The 20,217-nt window shown below is 42.0% G+C and overlaps 1 long non-coding RNA gene across 1 annotated transcript; it reads right to left on the reverse strand.

The window, feature by feature from the left end:
* Nucleotides 1–2,031: 2,031 nt before the first annotated feature.
* Nucleotides 2,032–20,094, reverse strand: LOC127614681 (uncharacterized). Its single transcript, XR_007966671.1, has 3 exons — nt 19,976–20,094; nt 18,509–18,603; nt 2,032–2,836 (listed from the first exon to the last, which is right to left on the reverse strand). It is a non-coding gene; the product is annotated as an uncharacterized LOC127614681 (long non-coding RNA).
* Nucleotides 20,095–20,217: the final 123 nt, after the last annotated feature.

The following is a 20,217-nucleotide window of genomic DNA, read 5'->3' on the forward strand; positions in this document are numbered from 1 at the left end:
TTATCCACTTTTTCGTAATTTGTCTGAAAATGACCATTTATTCGTTACAATCGTATCTTTAGTCACCTATCATTGCCAGCAACCTATAGTGAAAGGAAGAACAATGAAATGCTTTTGCATTCATTTTTTTCCCTTTGGTGATGTTCTGTGAAATGTTTTTCTTCTTAATGTAAAACAGGTGCCTTGGCTCAATGAAAGTCGGGAGCTACTGGTGGAGAGCTTCTTAAATGCAGAAGGCCTTGAAAGGTCTTTGTTTCCGTTTGGTTTTAAGTGCACAAACTAGGACCATTTTAGAATGATAATTCACATAGTCATCAAAGAAAAGTAATTATCCTGTCCAAAGCGGCCCAAAATTTTCTTTCTGAAGTAGACTTCCACTTCGAGAATTTACAGCTGTTTCTTTGCGATTTACATTCTTTCTTAGTTAAAAAAAAAGTTTTGTGTCAATAAAGATAACATCCGCTCGGTGATTTGAGATCTTGTGATTACGTTTTATGATGTGGGTGTTGGAGAGCTTCAAGTGCCCTAAAAGGAAACATTTTTGCAGACTTGACATCAAGCGGTGAGTACTTTTCCGTCATTAGGAGGGTGCCGCCTTATAAATGGCTTCCAGGTTCAATGTCAATGTTTCGTGACAATTGAAAATGTTCACTGAGTGGCAATGGCATTGTTAGGCCTGTTTTAGAGGGGCTGAATCATCCCCCAAATGTTCAGCGTGAGTCAGTCATGTCATTGGCCACTTTGTACTGAGTCACATCAGAATAATAGACCCGTGTGCCAACCTTAAAAACCATTCTTTGATGCTTCAAGCCACCAAATACAATTGCACCTGTGGATTCGATTTGGATTACATTGGTAACTCCTCAAAGGGAAACTTCACTCCGTAATTTTTTTGTGTTTTGAAAATAATGGGTTTGACTTACTTTGTGACAACACTCTGACTGACTGTTTTTTTATGTAGTTTTCCATGCACTGTAAAAATGTATATTATATATACACACACACACACACACACACACACACACACACACAATGTATTGTCCAGTACTCCATGCCACAAGAACAATGCATATTGTGCAACAACTCATTGAATTTGGTGAGTTACACCCAAAGATGACACCCACACTTCAGGAAAGAGTGGGAATTGGGTGCAGTTAAGGAAACAGACACAGCTTTCAAACTCACCATTTGGGAGGTCCCATTGTGCTATGGTTGCTTGTTTGCCTAGCCGGTGGGCGGTTGGCTGGATGGATTGATGGGTGGACGGATGGATGAATGTCAGTGACAGTAGCTTACTCAGCAAATAAAAGGTGGCTCTCCTACAGGAGCTCGCACCCCCTCCCATCCAGACAAGAGCCATTATTGTTTGCGGCGGCAGCCATGTTGTCTACTAAGTTTCTCATTCAGGCCATGATGGGTTTAGCAGCAGTAGTAGTAGTCGTCACCGTGTTGAATAAACACGTCCTTTCAGTCAAATTGTGTATTGTGTAGAGTGGAGAAAGAAAAAACAAAAGCCAGACTTATTAGTGTTTTTGTTTTCCTGACTTGTGCACGTTTGTGGATGTACACTGTATGTCTTCCGCCTGCACGTACAGTACAAATCAAAGATTTGGACACAATTTCTTATGTGGCTAAATGAGTGGCATCTATTTTCGAGTCCGTTGTTGAGTGGCTGTAGTTGACTTTTTTTTTCAAGCATCGGTGCTTGTTCCATGAGGCGAGTCAGAAATGTTCCAAGACTGCCGTCACATATTGCTACTGCACCGCCATATGACAACCTGCAAATTTGCCTCTTCGAATGAATTCCCTGGAGCCTAATGTACTTTCTTAGCCTTCCATGCCACGCATTCGCACGCTCCTGGAAAGATTCGAGCGTGAGCATCATGGCCATCATGATGTGTTCCTTTAACGGGGTCCCTTTGATTACGCCCGTGACCTTGGGAAAGAGCAAACAAACAAACAGAGCCACAGGCGAGGTGACAAACCAAAGTTGGACGTTCAGGGCATTTGCAACAGGTGATTTTTCCTGGTGAATCAGCTATGAGTTGTCCTGCCACAACTCACTCAGGAGCTCTTGTGGTTGGGTGATCACGTGACCCACACCGGAGGGCAAAACTCGTAGTTTGAATTTAAAATACCTTTTGTTACGAGAGTCCTGTTTGCACTAAAGCGGATGAAATTTAGAAACTGTGTTGTGTTGAGGTTTTAATGGAAAACAATGGATGCTGAGTAAAAATAAATTCACACTCACTCCAGCTGTTGTATTTGTTCCTGGACGAAACTGGTTGTGCTCCTATCACAGAGTGAAATATAATTTTAAGCATAAACAAAGCTTTACATAAACAAAGCTGAAGAACAATCCGCTCTGCTAAAAGGAAGGAACTTCCTTTTGGAAAAAAAAATACAGATATTTTACTGTGCAAAAAGTCGTTTTCATATCGAATGACTGTTCATTGCCCATGATGACTGTCAGGGCCGTTTTTTTTTTCCTCATCGAAGCAATTTTGTTAAATGTTAAGTGGATTTTCTTGTTTTAATCACTTTCATGTGACAGGTTCCCAGCATAGTTCATCTTGGTGCGGGCCCCCTTTTGACGTGCTTGTGTGAGTGCAGATAGTCCCATCTGTGAATAGCAGGAGTTGGCCTGGGGGTTTTCATATCACCGCAAAGAGTACACTGCTATTGTTGGCAAACTTTACTGCATGTTTTGATTTTTGCTCCTTTAGCCTCTATCTTGACTCTAGAGAGAACTTTAATTCACCATCCCTGTCAATCTCGGCATCCCCTGATGTCACTTCCAACCATGGGAACATTGGTCATGACAGTCGGAGAGCCCCTGAGGGAATAGGACAGAAACTTGACTTAACAGTAACCTAACAGAGGCCAAAAAAATAAATGAAAAAAAAAAAAAAACATGCTCTCATAGTCAGTCTGCAATGCTTGACACTGCTCGAATTTCCAAACAATTTTCTCATAAAACACAATTAGAATGGAAATCATCTCTTTGAGAGTCATTTTAACATTCTCCGTGTTGAACTTCATGAGGGCTCTTTTCCACAGCTCAACTGAGCTCGACTCACGTCAACTTGAGGGGCGTCAAAAGAGTACCACAGGAGACTCACAAACAACAACATTGAAGGAAGTCTCTTGTATTTACTTATTGGAGTGTAGCTTTTGACGCAGTATTTCATGATTCATGAAGAGATTGAGGGCAGCAAGAAAACTGGCCGCTGCTACAAAGTGCAGACTGGATATAAGGAGCGAATTCCAAAACGGTTGTCATCTATTGTTTTAGCTGCTTGTCATCATGGAGAAAAAGCGTTTTGGAGAAGTATTTGATTCAACAGTTTTGAACTGATGTTGTGGCCGTTAACATGGCAATAGCATTTTGGAGAAGAATTTTAGTTCAAAAGACTAAGGGCGCCCAAAAACAAAACAAAAAAGCAACAAAATGGATACTGTTCAACATACATTACCACTACAGTTTGCAACTGTTATTTTATCTGTTTGACAACACGGCAGCATAGTTTTGGAGAAACGTTTCATTGGAAAGGAGGCGGATGGCATCAAGAAAATGGGGAGACTGTGGCGTGAAGGGAACCATTTTTACATCAGGTGTTACGTTAAATCTTGGATACCAAGGTAGCAGCATTTTGGGAGAGAGGTGAGTGAGGGCAAAGAAAAAGGACCACTGCAGCAAAGTGGAGCCTGTGCAGTATAATTCTGCATTGTCCAGCGCTAAGGCACAGCAAGAGCATTGTTTGTAGTCGTGTACCCTGAAAATGACATATGACGAGCGACCAGCACTTGCACACACTTTTCTTTCAATGTTGCGTTCTAAATACCGGCCGTCAATCTTTGGAGATTGCACTTTATTGCTGTGCTTCAGCCAAAACCGAGACAGGTTTAACTTTTTTGTTAACACTTTGAATTGTTCGCTCCTTCAGAGTGGTAGGATGTGACACTGCTCCCTAAAATAGGTCGCTACAGTACTATGGGACCTTGACGCAAGGAGGTGAGAACACGAGTGTTGATTAAAAGCCAGGATGTGTGTGAGACATCCTCTAATGCGCAGGAATTCCCTCATTAAAGAGTGTCATGTTGAAGGTTATTATGAATCCGGATCTGGGGTAAACACAGGGTGGTCCCTCCTGAGAACTCAAATAAACACAGGAGGTTATGGTTTCTCAACATGGAAGGGCTTGTTTCACATATGCATTAATTAGAGAATCCGAGAAGCCTATTGACCGACCACATGGACAAAACACAATTACATCGAATATAACATTTCTGATGATGCTGAGTTCTGATTGACACCGAAGTAGTTGCAACATTTTGTTACATTTATCCATCTCAAACTCAGTGTGTTTGTCAAATATATATAGCAATGCCTTGAAGTCGCAGTGTAGTAGGAGTGTTTGGTGCATGGGAAATACCTCAGAAAGTTCATTCATTTTGCTCATACTTGAGTGTTCTGGATAATAGTTCTTTGAGAAGTCAGAGTGGCCGTAATTTGAGGAACCATCGCCATATTGGTGCCATGTATGGTTCAGTGCAGGGGCCACAACAGGCCCCTGATTTTGTTGTTGTTTTTCACCCTTTCCTGGCCCTCGTGTTTGACAAATCGTTTCCAGCTAATTTACGACTCCCAAACTGTGGGAGAACAATACCCCGTGGACACAACTCGGCACAAGCTCCACAGCATGCCCTAGAGAAGAGCGAGGTGCTCACAGGAAACACTTGCTGAGATAACAAGATAGTACGGAAGGCAGGGCCACCAAAAGGCCATGCAGGGACTGCACCCGGGGTGGGTGTAGGGGGGCTTCTGCCGAGTTAACACGGCTAGTATCAAGTTCGATTTCAACCATTTGCTTGTGTGATATCATGGCATCTGAAGCCTTGCCAATACGAATCACCAGGGTGATGGGCAGTTATAATCATTGCACCCTTCTTTATAGAGTACACAAGCATACACATAAGTCAGCCTGGTCCCCTGGTGAGAAGAAAAGGTCAGTAGTGTGCATCTGCACTGCTTAATTGTATATATTGAGCCAATATAATCACGAGTCCTCCACAATTATTTACGCCACCTGTGCCCAGTCCACCTGCCGTCATCACCAGCACTCATGACAAACTTTAATTTAAGCGTAATTAATAAAGAGGTGTGCCACCCCTCAATAACTCCAGAGTTTAAAATCTGCTGTTTCACTTCAAATTGGAAAAGCTCAGACAAAGCAGGAATCTTAGAATCATGACAAAGGAATTGATCACATTTCACAAAAAAAATGATATCAATACATACACATCACGATCCAACAGATGAACAATCCAGTGTGATTAAAATTGTATCTGGAGTACACTATCAGTGTATCTACATAAAACTACCTTCTCAAACAGTGTCACACATATACTTAGATACATTCCACATACACTTATTATGAGCTGGGGTGTTTGACATTGCATAATTTAAATCAAACGATTATGGTCCAAGTCTTTAAGAGTCTTGGTGGTCCTGATATAACCTTAGCCCAAGCCTGTACCCTGAGAAAAAGCCTTTAGCGACTTAGTGTCAATAATTCTCGGCCTTTCGAGGAACTCCAAATTGAGTAAAATGCCAACTAAGGTAAAGGTGCCTTATTTGTCACTAGGCCAACAATATTTGTTCTCTGTTTAATCTATCCCAGAGGGGCAGTAGGCGGTAACCTTATGGTACCCACGGGGCAGAATACAGAGCTTGTGTCATCACCTTGGTCAATGACTGGAAATGATACACATTAAAAGGAAAATAATACAGCTACCTCGCAGATGTCAAGGCTACCCCCCCCCCCCCCAAAAAAAAAACAGAGGCCTTTCAAATGGATCAGAACCAGTAGGAAATGTCATATTTAGTGTTTTATAAAACCATAATAAAACATAATATAACGTAATATATATATTACGTTGTCCACTGAAGTGTGTTTTCAATGTGGGCGTGGCCCATTGAGTGACATCAGGAACATGGCTGCTTAACCTTTGTTAACCTTCTGGAAGTGAGCTTTGTGCTGCTTTAGCTGCGTGCGACTGACCAACGTTAGCAGCAAATATGACTGGACAAATGATTTGAGCAATGAAATGTTAAGTCCGACCTGAGCTGTGGCCATGCAGGTTGGGGTGAAGAAATACAGATGACACGGAGAACAGCACGGTTCAGGCTATACGAGGCAGGCTAATTGATGAGCCTATTTGTTTTCACTGTGTCTGGATATAGGCACGCGGAGGAAAAGGAAAGCCATCTTCAAGGCTGCCGTGTTTGTGTAGTGAGGACAGAGGTGAAATGTCAGGAAGGGCTTGAGTTTGGGCTCATTAAAGTGCTCCCTGTGTGCCAGGGACTTCCATCATGATTAAGTGTCTCTTCGGAGGGGATCCTGGTGGGAAAATAGGAACCATGTGAAACGGGGAGTCCTGGCAAGATCAATGAATGTTAAAAGGAGTGGTCCGCGGCAGCCAATAGGGTTCAGGCGAACGAGGAAATCACCTGATGTGAGTCGGCCGAGATAAATACTACACACGGGCAGGTGCTTCCTGAATCCTGCACGAACTGCCTTGTTTGCAGCCCTTTTCCTAAAGGCACCATTCATGGCTTACTTGCGGCTCAACCTTCCATCCCTGAATGTTTCCTCTTGATTGGCGCACAAGCAAACACGGCCCGGACAGTAAAAAGCAAAATGCAACGAGAATGAGTCAGGCGATGACAAATATACAAGGCAGTAAAGATAAGTTCAGCTTGCAGGGTTGCATGTTGGGTAGAAAGGAGAGAAAGTCCGTTTTTGTCGATAAAAGGGGAGATTTTCAGGGAATGATGATTGCCAGTTATACACACAACAAAAAGGGAAACACTTCTTCCTATTGGCCATCTCACTCGATTGGCTTTTTGTCTCCCGATCCCCATTTTCCTCCTCTTTCTTTCTTTTCGGCTATGCTGCTCGCTGCGTGATTGTTTTGCGCTGTCCAATGAGGAAGGAAACCAGTGTGAGAAAGTGCCTGTTCTTTCAGGACCGACAGGAATTGGCTTCATCACAAGCGGTTCCTTTTTTTGCAACTGGAACAATGCACTGGCGTCACACCCCTCGACTGGACCTCGGCATTTCACATGGAAAAATGCTCACAGAATTCCGCTCCCAGGCTCGGCGTAAAAAGGCAGAGGATGGGATGAGGGTGAGAGGGCGGGAGGTGGAGAGCAGAGGGGTTACGGCGAGGGTGAGGCGAGGTGAAGCAAAGCAGCACCCGTAGAAAAATTATGGCATGTCACAAGATGCAAATAAAATGCTTTAGACTGCCAATGCAAACCCAACTGTCGGCATAGCAGAGTCAAAACTGATGTTTGTGTAATCAATCCCCATTCGCTCACTCACCAAATGGTGCAACCCTTAAAAAAATAAAAGAATTCTGATCAACTTAAACCGAGTCTGTGTGACGGGACCGTACAGCACCGTGACAATCCTTTCCGTGAACAAACAAACAATGGTGTTGCAGGTTAGCTTAATTCTCCTCAGAGGTTATATAAGCTTGTTATAGCATGGTGTTTATAATTACCGTGAGAGGGTACATACGGCAGCTCTCTCAGAGTCTTATCACCAATGACATATTACACTGAATTCGTGCGCAGTACTGTATTTATTTGTACTGGATATTTTTGATCAATCCTCAATTTTGAGTACCGGTATGTATTTCTAAAATATGGATGTTAATATAAGTGGTCAAGTACTAATGCTCTCCCTCCTTGCAAGCAGATGACAAATATATTTTCCATCCTTGCAAAACATTGAATCCACCAATTATTTTTTTTGCGTCCTGCTCCTGCTAGTGTAGTTTGTAAGATCAACAATTTAGGATCTACAGTAAACGTCCCACACGTGCACTTGCGCAATCGCTGCCATTCATTACCCAGGGTAAAAAAATAAATAAATAAAGATCATTATGGAAACTATAATTATGGTGAGGTGAAGGTGAAATTATTTTGTTGAGAGTTTGATAGGTGTAATGGAGTCAATCGTTTGTCTGACTGCACTGGAAATAGACCAACTTTCTGTCTGGATGTAGCTTCTTAATGTGTGGATAATTCACTTCAGTCATTTTCTTCCACATAAGGTTGAAAGATAATATTACTTCTGCCAAGCCCAAGAGCAAAATGAGAGGCGTTGTTTTGATTGCTGTTTTTTGTCTGTTCGCCTAAGAGCAGCATTATGGGAACATTTTACAACTAATTCTAGAATGTGTTGGGCCAAGAACACATCCAATTGGGGAGAAAAAAATGCAAATACTGTCGAGGAATACTGTACCTTTTCTCTTCTTCCCATCCCTCTTCTGACATATTAAGGAGGGTATACAAACATACAGATTTTTAACATTTCAATCACTTGTTAAAATGTGAGACAACCTATAGACAACAACAACAAAAAAAGATTATGTGCGATTGCTGCTCTTAAAGTCTTTGCTATGCTCGAGGTGCCAGCTATGTGTCCTCGTACCAAGTCTAACTTTGAAGAGTGAGCATGGGGCCACTTTGCAGAAGAATGAGTACCGTATTTTCCAGACTACAAAATGCATCCGATTAAAAGCTGCAGAAGCTAATTTTAGCGATAAAAACAAATGTGTACATACATTGGCCAAGATGTACTAAAAGCTGCGGGTCTCCACATTATAACATGGGAAAGAGGTCAGGCACATGGATTTTTTAAAAAACCTTTTACACAGAGAGTTGCTCCCCCCTCCACCACCCCCAGCAATATCGAATGCAGATAGTTACACAGTGGTATCCCAGAACCTTTCTGAGTCACAATTGCTGTCATAAGATGCCAATTTGCCACCAAGCTTTATCAAGCAACAGTGCAGCCTTTTGAAATCCATTTGCGTCGTGTTTGGGAGATGCAAGGGATGCCACTCGATGGCCAGATACGCTGTCTTCCATGGTTTGCCGTTAGCACTGACGTCAGGTGCACTTGATGGGTGTCGGTCGCCAAACAAACAGGCAGGCGGGGGCTGTATTTATGGCACTCTTTCCCTGTATTAGCCGATAGTCGGTCCGACACAGCCGCATACCGTTATCCACACAGACATCCAGAAATTACAGTCATCCCATCATGCGCACTGCAATCGCAAATGCCTGATGAATATTCAGTATGAGGGCAGACTCAGGACAGTTTCATTGGTCTACTATGACTTGTTTGCCCATTTCATTGGTCAGACCTGACGATACTTTGGGTAAATCTACTGCCAGCTTTGAGTTGTCAGTAGAAATTCAGAAATAAATTGGGTCACATTAATAGCAGTGTTGTTCAAAGCTTGGAAAAAAATGTGCATTTTATGGTCCGGAAAAATACAGTTACCGGTAATTGTTGAAGAATTCAAAGAAGCAAGTCTAACAATTATCTTATCTGGTATGTACAATACGGTGGAAAACTGTTCTTGTCATGACTGTTTTGGTGAATGACTTGTAACAAACAACCAATTGTCCAGTCTGTTTGTGGCCCTCCACATAACACATAGTTTTGCCATCATAAATATAGAACAAGTTTAGCTTTCATGATTGTCTGCCATAACCGTTTTACAAGGGATCAACTTTTGGAGTTAGCGTTTAGCCCACTTTACATGATTCTCAATGAACCAGAACCTAACTAGCATACAAATAACACAAACACCAAGGTTTTGTTTGTTAGCAGTTCAATCTTAATCAAGGTCTGCACTCTTGTGAGTGACATTTCTGCTAAATTGCAACAACAGAGCAAAAGCGAGTAGGACACATGGACATTTTCCAGAGTTCTTCAGAGATGTCAACTTCTGGACATGGACAAGAAAATTGCATCGCAGAGTCACGTCAGAAGAGCAAGAAGACGAGCAACTTGAGAGTAAAGGGGTCGGGCTGGAAAAACACCCCTCAGCCTCTGGGGCCCAGGAGAGCAGGGAACTCCTCCGGAGTTACCTCAGTAACCGGGCCAAACACGTGGCCACTTTAGTCCGCTTATGGGAAACGCTCCGTTGCCATCAACATGAGGCCTTGCCGCTGAACGTCATCTGCGGGGATCCAACGTCACTGAGCATCCACCAGACAAACAGTCTGCATTCGGACCCTTCACCACAAGGCTCCCATCAGGAGGATGAATCGGGCATCAAAGAGTGTGAACTCAGTACGCTGCTGAGTAAGCATGAGCGTGATCAAACATGGCTTCATCTTTCATCTTGTCATCATGCTGACTTGAATAGCAATTACTCAGCGCAAAAGCATTTGCATGCATTGTTTATCTTTTCCGAGTTGAGATGAGTGAATGTCCAGTATGTACATGACGCACTTGTGAGGTCAATAACAGTACACCCTCACAAAAGGAGCAGCTTACATGAGAGTTTTCCGCTAAAAACAGATCAAATGTGTCTCGTTAACATGACGTTTTGGAGGCCTCAAAAAAACGAAACAAATTCAACATGGGTCTAAAAAGCATAACTTTTGGACTAAAACGTAAACATGTTAAAAACTGCCACCTGTGAAAAAAGGGGGCCAAATGCATGCTTGTTGAGTGGGGCGGTTAAAAAAAAAAAAAAAAATCATCCCTTGTGCAACAATTCCTCATGTGTGGATATGTTCCAGACCCGACTACTAAATGTGAAAATCTGTGGTATAGAAAGACCAAATAAGCAGCTTCAACAAATGACTTTCACAAGGCAAAAGTAAAAGGATGGTGAGCAAAAAATTAAATGATGGGAAAACAGGAATTTAAGTCAGGGCAGTTTCTACATGTACGCATGCAAACAAACAACGGAGGTCGTATGGTCAGGAAATGTTCGGCCAACAGATAAGACATAATTAAGCCCTGGTCACGCCAAAAACACCATCATTGACTGACATGTCAAGATTAAATGATCAGATACCAATGACACTGACAGTGTTCAATTTACAGTAAATTTCCTGCAGTGCCAGACATCAAAGTATTTCCATGATTAATGGTACTTTAATGATACTTGGTAATCAGATGAACTGCACGGGCAAATGTTTAGGGACACAGTTAATCAAACGTTGAACTAGACCGGTGGTTCGCCAACATTTTACACAAAGTACCACCCACAAAAGCTCCCCAAGAACCACCATTATGACCAACATTAAAATACAGTAGCACAGTAGGCTGAAGTCGGGGATGGGCAAGTTCAACGTTGGTGGGGGGGTCACAATTTTTCATCAGTGCTACTGGGAGGGGGCAACACATAGGGCCAGGGACGTCTAAACAAAATGTATGACAAAAATACAATTTTAAATTTTGACAAAATACGCTCAAAATACTAAAAATGGTCGCGGGGTGTGCTGGAGCCCATCCCAGCCGTCTTGGGGTAGTAGGCGGGGGACACCCTGAACCGGTTGCCAGCCAATCGCAGGGCACACAGAGACAAACAACCATCCACGCTCGCACTCACAGCGAGGGACAATTTTTTGAGTGTTCAATCAACCTGCCATGCATGTTTTTGGAACATGGGAGGAAACCGGAGTACCCGGAGAAAACCCACGCAGGCCCGGGGGAGAACATGCAAACTCCACACAGGAAGGCCGGAGCCAAGATCAAACCCATGACCTCTGCACTGTGAGATCGACGCGCTAATCCCTGGGGGCCACGGAGTATAAAAATAAAGTGTGCTAAAATTCTTCCTCATCGTAAAATGGCATAATGTGCCAGATGGTGACATCATCTTTGAGCTCGTGGTGATGCCTCCTCCATGTGTCACAGGTGGGGCAGGTCTGTTGAATCAATAAAAGCATATTGAAGTGGGTGCTCCTTCAGCCCTGCATAATAATAAGCAACCTGGCAACACGCATAAAACAACTTGTGTGAGAATTATATCTGCGTGCCTTACTGATATTATGATGCGTTCATCTAACTGAGGCCCCATTGCGGAGTCAACATACAATCTTCCACCGACATTCAGCACTTGAGGTAAGCAGCGTGTTGTTAGTGGTAGCGATAAGGGTATATGGAGGAGACCTGGCATTGCCGTGTTGTGGCAACACACAAGCACACGGGTGTCTGGAAAGTTCCAAAACTTCTACATGCTCTTATTACACTGAGAAGTGGAATGTCAGCATTGCCAAAGTGGCTTGGCAAAATTGTAAAAGGGCAGCATGATTAGCAGAGGTGGATTGTAAAGGGCTAATATGACTCAAAACTCAGTATCGTTTTGGATAAATTGTATTCACGATCAGTTTTAATCCAGAATATCCTGCTTGAGTATTTATGTGAAGAAAAAAAATGGTACCTTTATTGCTCAGTACTTTTATTTGTCAATCAATAATTGCTTGTCGCAATCCGTTTTGTTTTGGCTCATAGGAGAAACTTCCTCGATGGGTGCTAACAGCTAGTGACGTTTGATTCCACTTCACCAAAAAAAAAAAGGCATCAGGCAGTCAAATGACATTTTTGCACCTCTTTCAAAGCCTGGCCTGACTGAGTGGCGCACGGCTCGTTTTACATCTCAGGCTACGAAACACAACAGCTTCATCCTGCGTTGTCTGGCTGCGCCTGCCTAAATTTAATTAATTCCAAGATTTCAGCCCATTTCCTACTTGAGGGGGGGGGGGGGACATCTTGCAGTAATTGTCAGATGTGATTAGTCTAACATTAGCCCTATTTTATTGTCAAAAAGGTATCAAGTAATTAGTTGAAGGACTAGTCTATTTTGACTTGAGTCATATTCTTGACAGTACTCTTATTGAAATAAAAGTTTTGGCTACTCTCCCCACCTCTGATTATTTGTACATACTCTTATACTCTTGAATATTAATGTTATGTTATTTTAAAGGGATTAACTGATGAACTGTCATAGTATATATTTTAGGCTTGGTCAAAAGTATGATGAGTACCGGTAATTTAAAAATGTGGGGTTTTGAAAGCTTTTTTTCTTTCCAGTTACGACAGGAGGCTGTTGAAGATAAGCATCTTCAACAGCGGGGGTGTCGATACGCTCAGATGCCCGACATCCATGGGCAGCGCATAGCAAAAACCTCATTGATTGGCTAGACAGATTGTGGCATAGAGAGCAAATGTGCTATAAAGAAGTGGTAAACTGCAGCTCATTAAACATGGCAGGTTGACCATCTGTTGGAACTGCTAGCTCATTTCCTTTTTGGCCTTGGCATGAAGACTGTTGGTGCCATTTGGAAGAAAGGCGCACATGACCATATCGGGTTACCACAGCCTACCTACAGTGGAGGCAAAAAGAAGTCGGCCGTGGAATTCAAGTTTGATTTTCTTTAGCTCTGACCGGGGCCAATGTGTTTTCAATATATATGACGATCAACAGTACGTCAGTGTCACTGTCGGCCCATTGTGCACTTCCTGTTTGTTATTGGATGAGTAATGAGAGATGAGCTGTAGCTACAATGTATAGCAAACACAAAACATGCTCAGAAATGCTGAATGTTGTTGACATCGGTCACAAGATTATTTGTTTTTTTCTGTCCCTCATTTGGGTGAAAGAGCTTTTCTTTACTCTGCTCCTTATGCAACAAAAAAAGTGGAAGCTGACTGATGTCATTTCTATAAGTGCTTTTAAATACAAACTACATTTTTGGGATCAATTCCACAACATGTGCATGTTTTTCATAATGAGTTTGTAAACTTGTATCATTTTTTAAGAACAAAGTATAACCATATTTTGTGTTTGCTGCTGCCTTTTGGCCGATCTCCCTTGAACATCTATTCATCCATTATCCGAACCGCTGATCGTCACGAGGTTAATCTACGTTCCAACCCACACCTATGGTCACGAGTTGTGTGTTGTGGCTGAAAGAACAAGTTCCTGGATACAAGCAGCTAAAATTAGTTTACGCTACAGGGTGTCGGGGCTCGCTCTTAACCCCTCTATCCCACTGAGGGATGAACAAGAGGCAAAGGTAGAAAAATGCATGTTTACATCAGAGTTCATTCACAATTTCCATATGACAAGAAAAGTACAGATGAACATCTGGTGAACATTTGCGACCTTGAATGGACCGTGATGAACTCTGACGTGAATGCAACATTCGTTGCCTTTGAAAAAAAATCGCAATTGTTCACAGCTCAGCCGGATAGGGGCTTCAGAGATAGGATGAGAAGCTTGGTCATCCGGGAGGGGCTCAGAGTCAAGCCATCGCTCCTCTGCATTGAAAGGAGGAAGATGAGGTGGCTTGGGCATCTGAAACTGGACGCCTCTTTAGTGTGCTGTTCCGGGCACATCCCAGGGAGAGGAGGCCCCGAGGATGACCCAGGACATGCTGGGCAGACTATGCCTCCCAGGTGTCCTGGGAGCTCACTGGGTTTCCCACTGAAGAGCTCGACGAAGTGGCTGGGGAAAGGGAAGCGATCCGACACCGGATAATGAGATGAAAATGGATGGATGGATGAAGATTCTCTGCAATTTCTGAGGAATTGGAAACTTCTTGTTGAACTTTTCGAACATCTTGACTCCGACAGCTCCATGATTCAATTCCCAAACGAAAGAATATTGATTGTAGACCAAACCAAACAAACTGAATCAAGCAGTTTCACATCTCTAGAATGTATACAATCCATCCTACATGAGAGACCCTTAGGTACCACTTAATTCCCCTCAGTCAGTATGCTGTGTTTGAGGTCGGGATAACAGCTGAAAGGCCGTGGAACAATTGCGAGTCAGCTTTACAAAACACTGTCACATAGAAAAATGATTTCCTATTGTGAGTACAGATGGAACCGTAGAAGTTCCAAAACCGTGTTTATTCTAGAGCAGCACTGTAGAAAAGAGCTTGTGAGATGATAGTTTGCATTGGCCCAAAGTAAATAACCCAAATGCTGAGTGCACTGACATTTCATTCCATGTTTATGGCCATTTATACAGTCCAAATATGATAAATCGGTCAGCTTGATATGCAAAGAATGATTAATTATGGATAGAAAATAAAGATATTTTAGGTGCATTTGCAAGGCACCGAAATCCCCTACTGCTCAGGGCAAAGATTTCAAAACTCTTAGGCCAGCACTACCTTATATTTTAGTCATCCTTTTCACAGCATTGTTTAGACATTGTATACAAGGAAACAGTATAACAGATTAAATTATCAGGACCATGCAAAAAAATAAATGCATCTAAAATACATCAGACATGCACTCATTAAACACTGTTTCCAGACTGCAGCCCGTTCCAGTGGCCTTCTGGCCATCACATTTGTAACTGTAAGTGATTTGTCCGCCGGTCTAATGGCTTGTAATCGAGTACTGCAAATGCTTGTCTTGTCTGTTTTATGATGTCTTACTCATTTGGTTCTTATTTCTGTCATCGTGGTTTTAAAGTTTTATGTCTTTTGCTCTGCTATTTCAAAAACCTGCCTTGGGACTATGGCTGAAAACTAGCATTTGTGCGAAGTCCGGCGCATTTGCACCGTTTATTCTTGTGTTGATTAATGTGTAATAGTAAAATGAAGGGGGGGGGGTGAACTGCGCACCCCCGAACATTACAATGCCAGCTCCTACCTGCTTATCCTTCCCCATGAACCAAAAAGCCTCCTGACCAACAAACTGATAACCAAATGAATAAAAAGGTGAAACTACAAAAATGTTTCCCTCTTGACAAGAGTCAGCAGCGTTAACCGTCATTGAACAAAATAACTAGGGGTGTGCATCTCACCAATAAAAGACAATTCGATACATGATTCAAGGATGGTTCGATAGATCGATCTATCTCTATTTATCAATTGATCGATAAATAGAGATCTAGATATATCGTGACACCACGAGAGATTCGCCAGGGCGAGTCTTCTCAGGTCAAAGTTTCAGCGAAATCAAAATGTCTTTTTTTTTCTTCATACAAAAGTACATTCATGTTTCAAATAATTTCCACTGAAAGTCTGTCCTCAGAATTCAAAAACAACGTTCCTCCACATTGTGTTGGCTTCTCCTACCTGAGTCTTTCCTATCCTTTTCCTACCTCTTCTCACTCTCCCTTAGCTCCTTTATTTCCTCGCTTTTATCCCCAGCACTGCCTGCTTTAATCAAGTGGCTGAAGGAGGCACACCTGTTGAAGTTGTGCGGCATTTTGGGAAAAGTAGTTTCTGCCTTGTTGGTCATTTTTGTGTGCACCACAGGCTTTTGAATGAAGAAAATCTAGTTGAATGTGTTTTATTTTAAGGCGAGACCACCTGCATTTTATAACCTGGAGGTTCGTTACTTTTTGGGTCCAAGCAGCCCTTGCAGAGGAGAAATGTTTCAAAGGACTCCAAATCATACTAACGCCAATTTAACTTCACTGCAGAATTTTTAATTGGCCCGAAACTAAAGTCGGGATTAAATTTTCAAATGATTTGCAACCCCTAAGCTATGACTCATGGACCCACAGGGGCTCTGAAATCCTTGCTGTAAACAGCCATTTTCTCCATAGCACCTATTTAAACACATGTGATGAATATTAATAAGTCATTTTCACATATCTGAGTCTGAAAATTGGGTGAAACCTCTCACTGCTATTTAAAGACATCATGTTAATGAGCCAGTCAGTGTTGGGAACATGAAACATTTCAAGTTAGGTATGAAATGTGCAGTCCTCTTCTGACACTACTTTGGCCCTAACAGTCCATTGTTTGGTCCCTACTTTGGAGTTTCCAAGCCGTAAGTCACAGGTAATGACGGTAGGCAATGAAGTCATCGCTATAGGAGAGCTGTGGAACCATGCTCCTCCATGGCCAGGGAACGGTGGCAAAATCCTGTTCCCTCACTCTAAATCCCGCCGGGACACGTTTGCCCTGTTGCAGGCGTGATAAAGGACACAATGCCTTGTGCCCAGCATGAGCTGAGAAAAAGTGTACAGTATAAGGCATTGGGATTTGCTCAGAAAGCTTTATATACTGTTTTCACTTCATTTTTCTCTTCCCCGTTTGGAACAATTGCTCGCACTTGAAAGGAGATCAAAGCGTTCTTAAAGTGGAGTGAGTGGATGTTATTTCAACAAACATGGTGCCCCTACACTTTCCAATTGATACAAATGGCTTTTCAATTGCTGACATTATTGGTTATGATGTATAATCATGAAAAACTAACAGCTGGGTACCCAGTATTGTTTGATTTCTTTTCACCAACTATGAACAATAGCGTATAGTCGTGGCTTTTTCTTACACTATCAAGTTATTTGTCATAACTACAATGTCTATCTACATGCAGAACTACACAACTACAATCCACATTTGGATCAGTACTAAATTTGACACATTGAAAGCAAATCACCGGCAGCAAATAGTTTTGAGGAAAATCTATGTGTGTGCGCGTGTGTACAGTATCTGTGCGGGCGTGCGATTGTGTGTGCGGGTGTGTATTTAAGTAATATTGCTGAATAAATAAGTTGCAATACAGTAAAATTCAATTGACTCTATCTATCCGTTTCTCATCCCGCTTATCCTCAGAAGGGTCGCAGACATGCTAGAGCCCATCCCAGCTGTCTTCGGGCAATAGGTGGGGTATACCCTGAACCGGTTGTCAGCCAATCGCATGGCAATAATGAACGAACAACCACCTGCACTCACAATCACACCTATGGACAATTTTAGATGGTTCAATTAGCCTGCCATGCATGTTTTTAGAATGTGGGAGGAAATCAGAGTAAACTCACATGGGCACTGGGAGAACATACAAACTTCAAACAGGAAAGAAGGAATCGAACACTACACCTCAGCACTGTGAGGCAGACGTGCTAATTCGTTGTTCACCGTGCCACCTACTGACCAAGTGCTCATCTGCCGACCCAAAGAAGAAGCCACTGAGCCAATGAAAATAAACCATGTCATACGCGCTCTGGATGAAAGTGCGGCTTAACTTTGTTCAAATAAATGACCAGTCGCATCAGTGCAAGTCTTGTAGTAAGATTATATTGTGAAAACGAACATGATTAAACACCTCCAAATGGATACGTGATGTAGACCTAGTTTTATTTTCTACCAGTCTCTGACATGCTGGCTCTGACCATCAGCATGGCACTGAAGTCACAATCAGGTCAGTAGAACAAAAAAATGCCATATGCCTGAGCTTGCTAACAGGTTAGATTAGAAGAGAGTGAGAGTATAAGTTAGTTCTTTTTAGATGCTACACTTAACATTGTGTGAACAATGAATACGATAAGAAAACCTTTATTAGTCTCGCAATGGAGAAATTCCCAATTCACAGGAGCAAAGTTATCAAAGGAAGAAGTAGAACAAGGAAGAAGAAGGTTAATGTAACTATGAATGCTACTGCTTTGAGGTACAGTAGGATCGTACCATTATCCGTAAACACACATATATGGCACTGTAAGGGGAGCACTGATGTAAATATTCCACTACATTGCAACGTACACAATAACAGTGTGTACATTTTTTGAAAATAATTTTTACTACTAGATAGTTTGAATGCTAATTGCCTTGTATTATATACATAGTTTCATTCTCCATTTAATTCTTCCTCTTATTTAGATCCGATTTTTAAAAAAATCTTAATACTGGCTGATATGAATTACTTACCATGATACATTGTTCATCCATATTGCTCAGCCTTTGGACATCAACAGCAAAAAGCCATTTTAGGGCCATTGTGCTCAAGATTTCTTCGGTCATCTCTTTTAACCCTCCTGTTGTCCTCGGGTCAAAATGACCCATCACTGTGTTAACCCTCCTGTTGTCCTCATTTCCTGTACACACCCTGTGTCCTCTGGGTCAAAATGAACCATCTTCTCTAAACCCCCCAAATAAGCAGCTAAATTGAATTTTAAAAACCAAATTTCATATTACTTGAAGAAACAACTTGTCCTTCGCCACATTATGTGTGATATAGTTCTCCCTCTTCAATTGGATTTCTATAGCTTAAGAAAAGGAAAGAAATGTGCAAAAATGAGTTATGGATGCATTTGTATTCATTCCAATGACTAAAGTTTCTCTCTTTTTTTTCCTCCAGTAAACTATTTAGGACAATACAATACAAGACAGAAATATGAAAAATAAGATAACCCATTCAACTAATTAGCACATGTTGCGCAGTATGCAAGTGCACAGCCTTTGCAGATATATTTATTTCACCTATAGCACACAGTATATGTTTTACAGTCCTTCTTTTGAGGGCAGAACTGGCATTTCTTCTTCTTACTTGCCCTCGCTGGGGAAGTGGCTGTGGAAGGTGGATCATCAGGTTTCTCAGGAGCTTCTGTACGTTTTGTTCTGCATGCCTGCCTTGTTGGTTGTATGGTGCTGGGGACCATGTTATTTTGCCATTTTTTGAAAGGAAAGTCTTTCTTTCACCTTCAGGGTTTTGTTCATGTTCTGAAGACGATTCACCATACTCTGGGTTATATTCCTACCCATCTTCTCCTGTTACATCCTCTACTTCCTCTTCTGAATCAGTTGTCTTGCTGGACAGAAGAAAAAAATCAGCTCTAGAGCCTCTTCAATGTCATAACGCACACTCATGGCGTCAGCACAGAAGAATTCAGAGTCCTGTCATCTGTAGCACCTTTATAACCCCTTGAAATCCACAAAAAAATAGTTCTGCAATCTACGAGAACGCCACCTATCTTGTCTTGTTTATGTCTGCTACTGTCTTGTTCAAGTTTTCTACTAATTGATCTAACAACTAAAACATTGAAACATTCTATGGTGTGTAAATAACTTTGTGACCTTGATTTCAACCCTATTTGCCTCATGGGTCATTTTGACCCGAAGACCACCTTTGTACTTTTTTTTGTACAGCTTCCATGGAAATGTGAATAAAAACAACATTTCAATGTTTCTGCAGTTGGGGCCAATCTAGGAAAAGTCATAAAATCTCAAGTTAAAAAAATTTAGGGGGGTTTTGGGGCGTTTTTAGCACAGTTACATTTTGTCTCAGTTCAACTCGAATTTACAGAACACATGAATGTTTATCTTATTTTTGCGTTGTGATCATTTGAATCCCCTTTTTAAAAAGCCCCAAAATTACCCACAATCTATAATAGTCACCTTTTGATTGTTGCACCATATGTTCCATAAATCTAATGTTTGCGGGGCTTTTACTACATCTAGTATATATTCCAAGTTATCTCAAAACGAAAAAAAAAGTGACTTCATCAGTTGTTTTCCACAGGCACTGACGCACACTCACGCTCCCAACACATAAAAAAGGAGGAGGGGTGGGGGTGGGGGGGCACAGATGAGAGGGGGTGGTGTTTGTTGTTATGTTCCTGCCAGCTGGGGCATATATA

The sequence above is a fragment of the Hippocampus zosterae genome, chromosome 14 (assembly GCF_025434085.1).
Source record: "Hippocampus zosterae strain Florida chromosome 14, ASM2543408v3, whole genome shotgun sequence".
Taxonomy (NCBI): domain Eukaryota; kingdom Metazoa; phylum Chordata; class Actinopteri; order Syngnathiformes; family Syngnathidae; genus Hippocampus; species Hippocampus zosterae.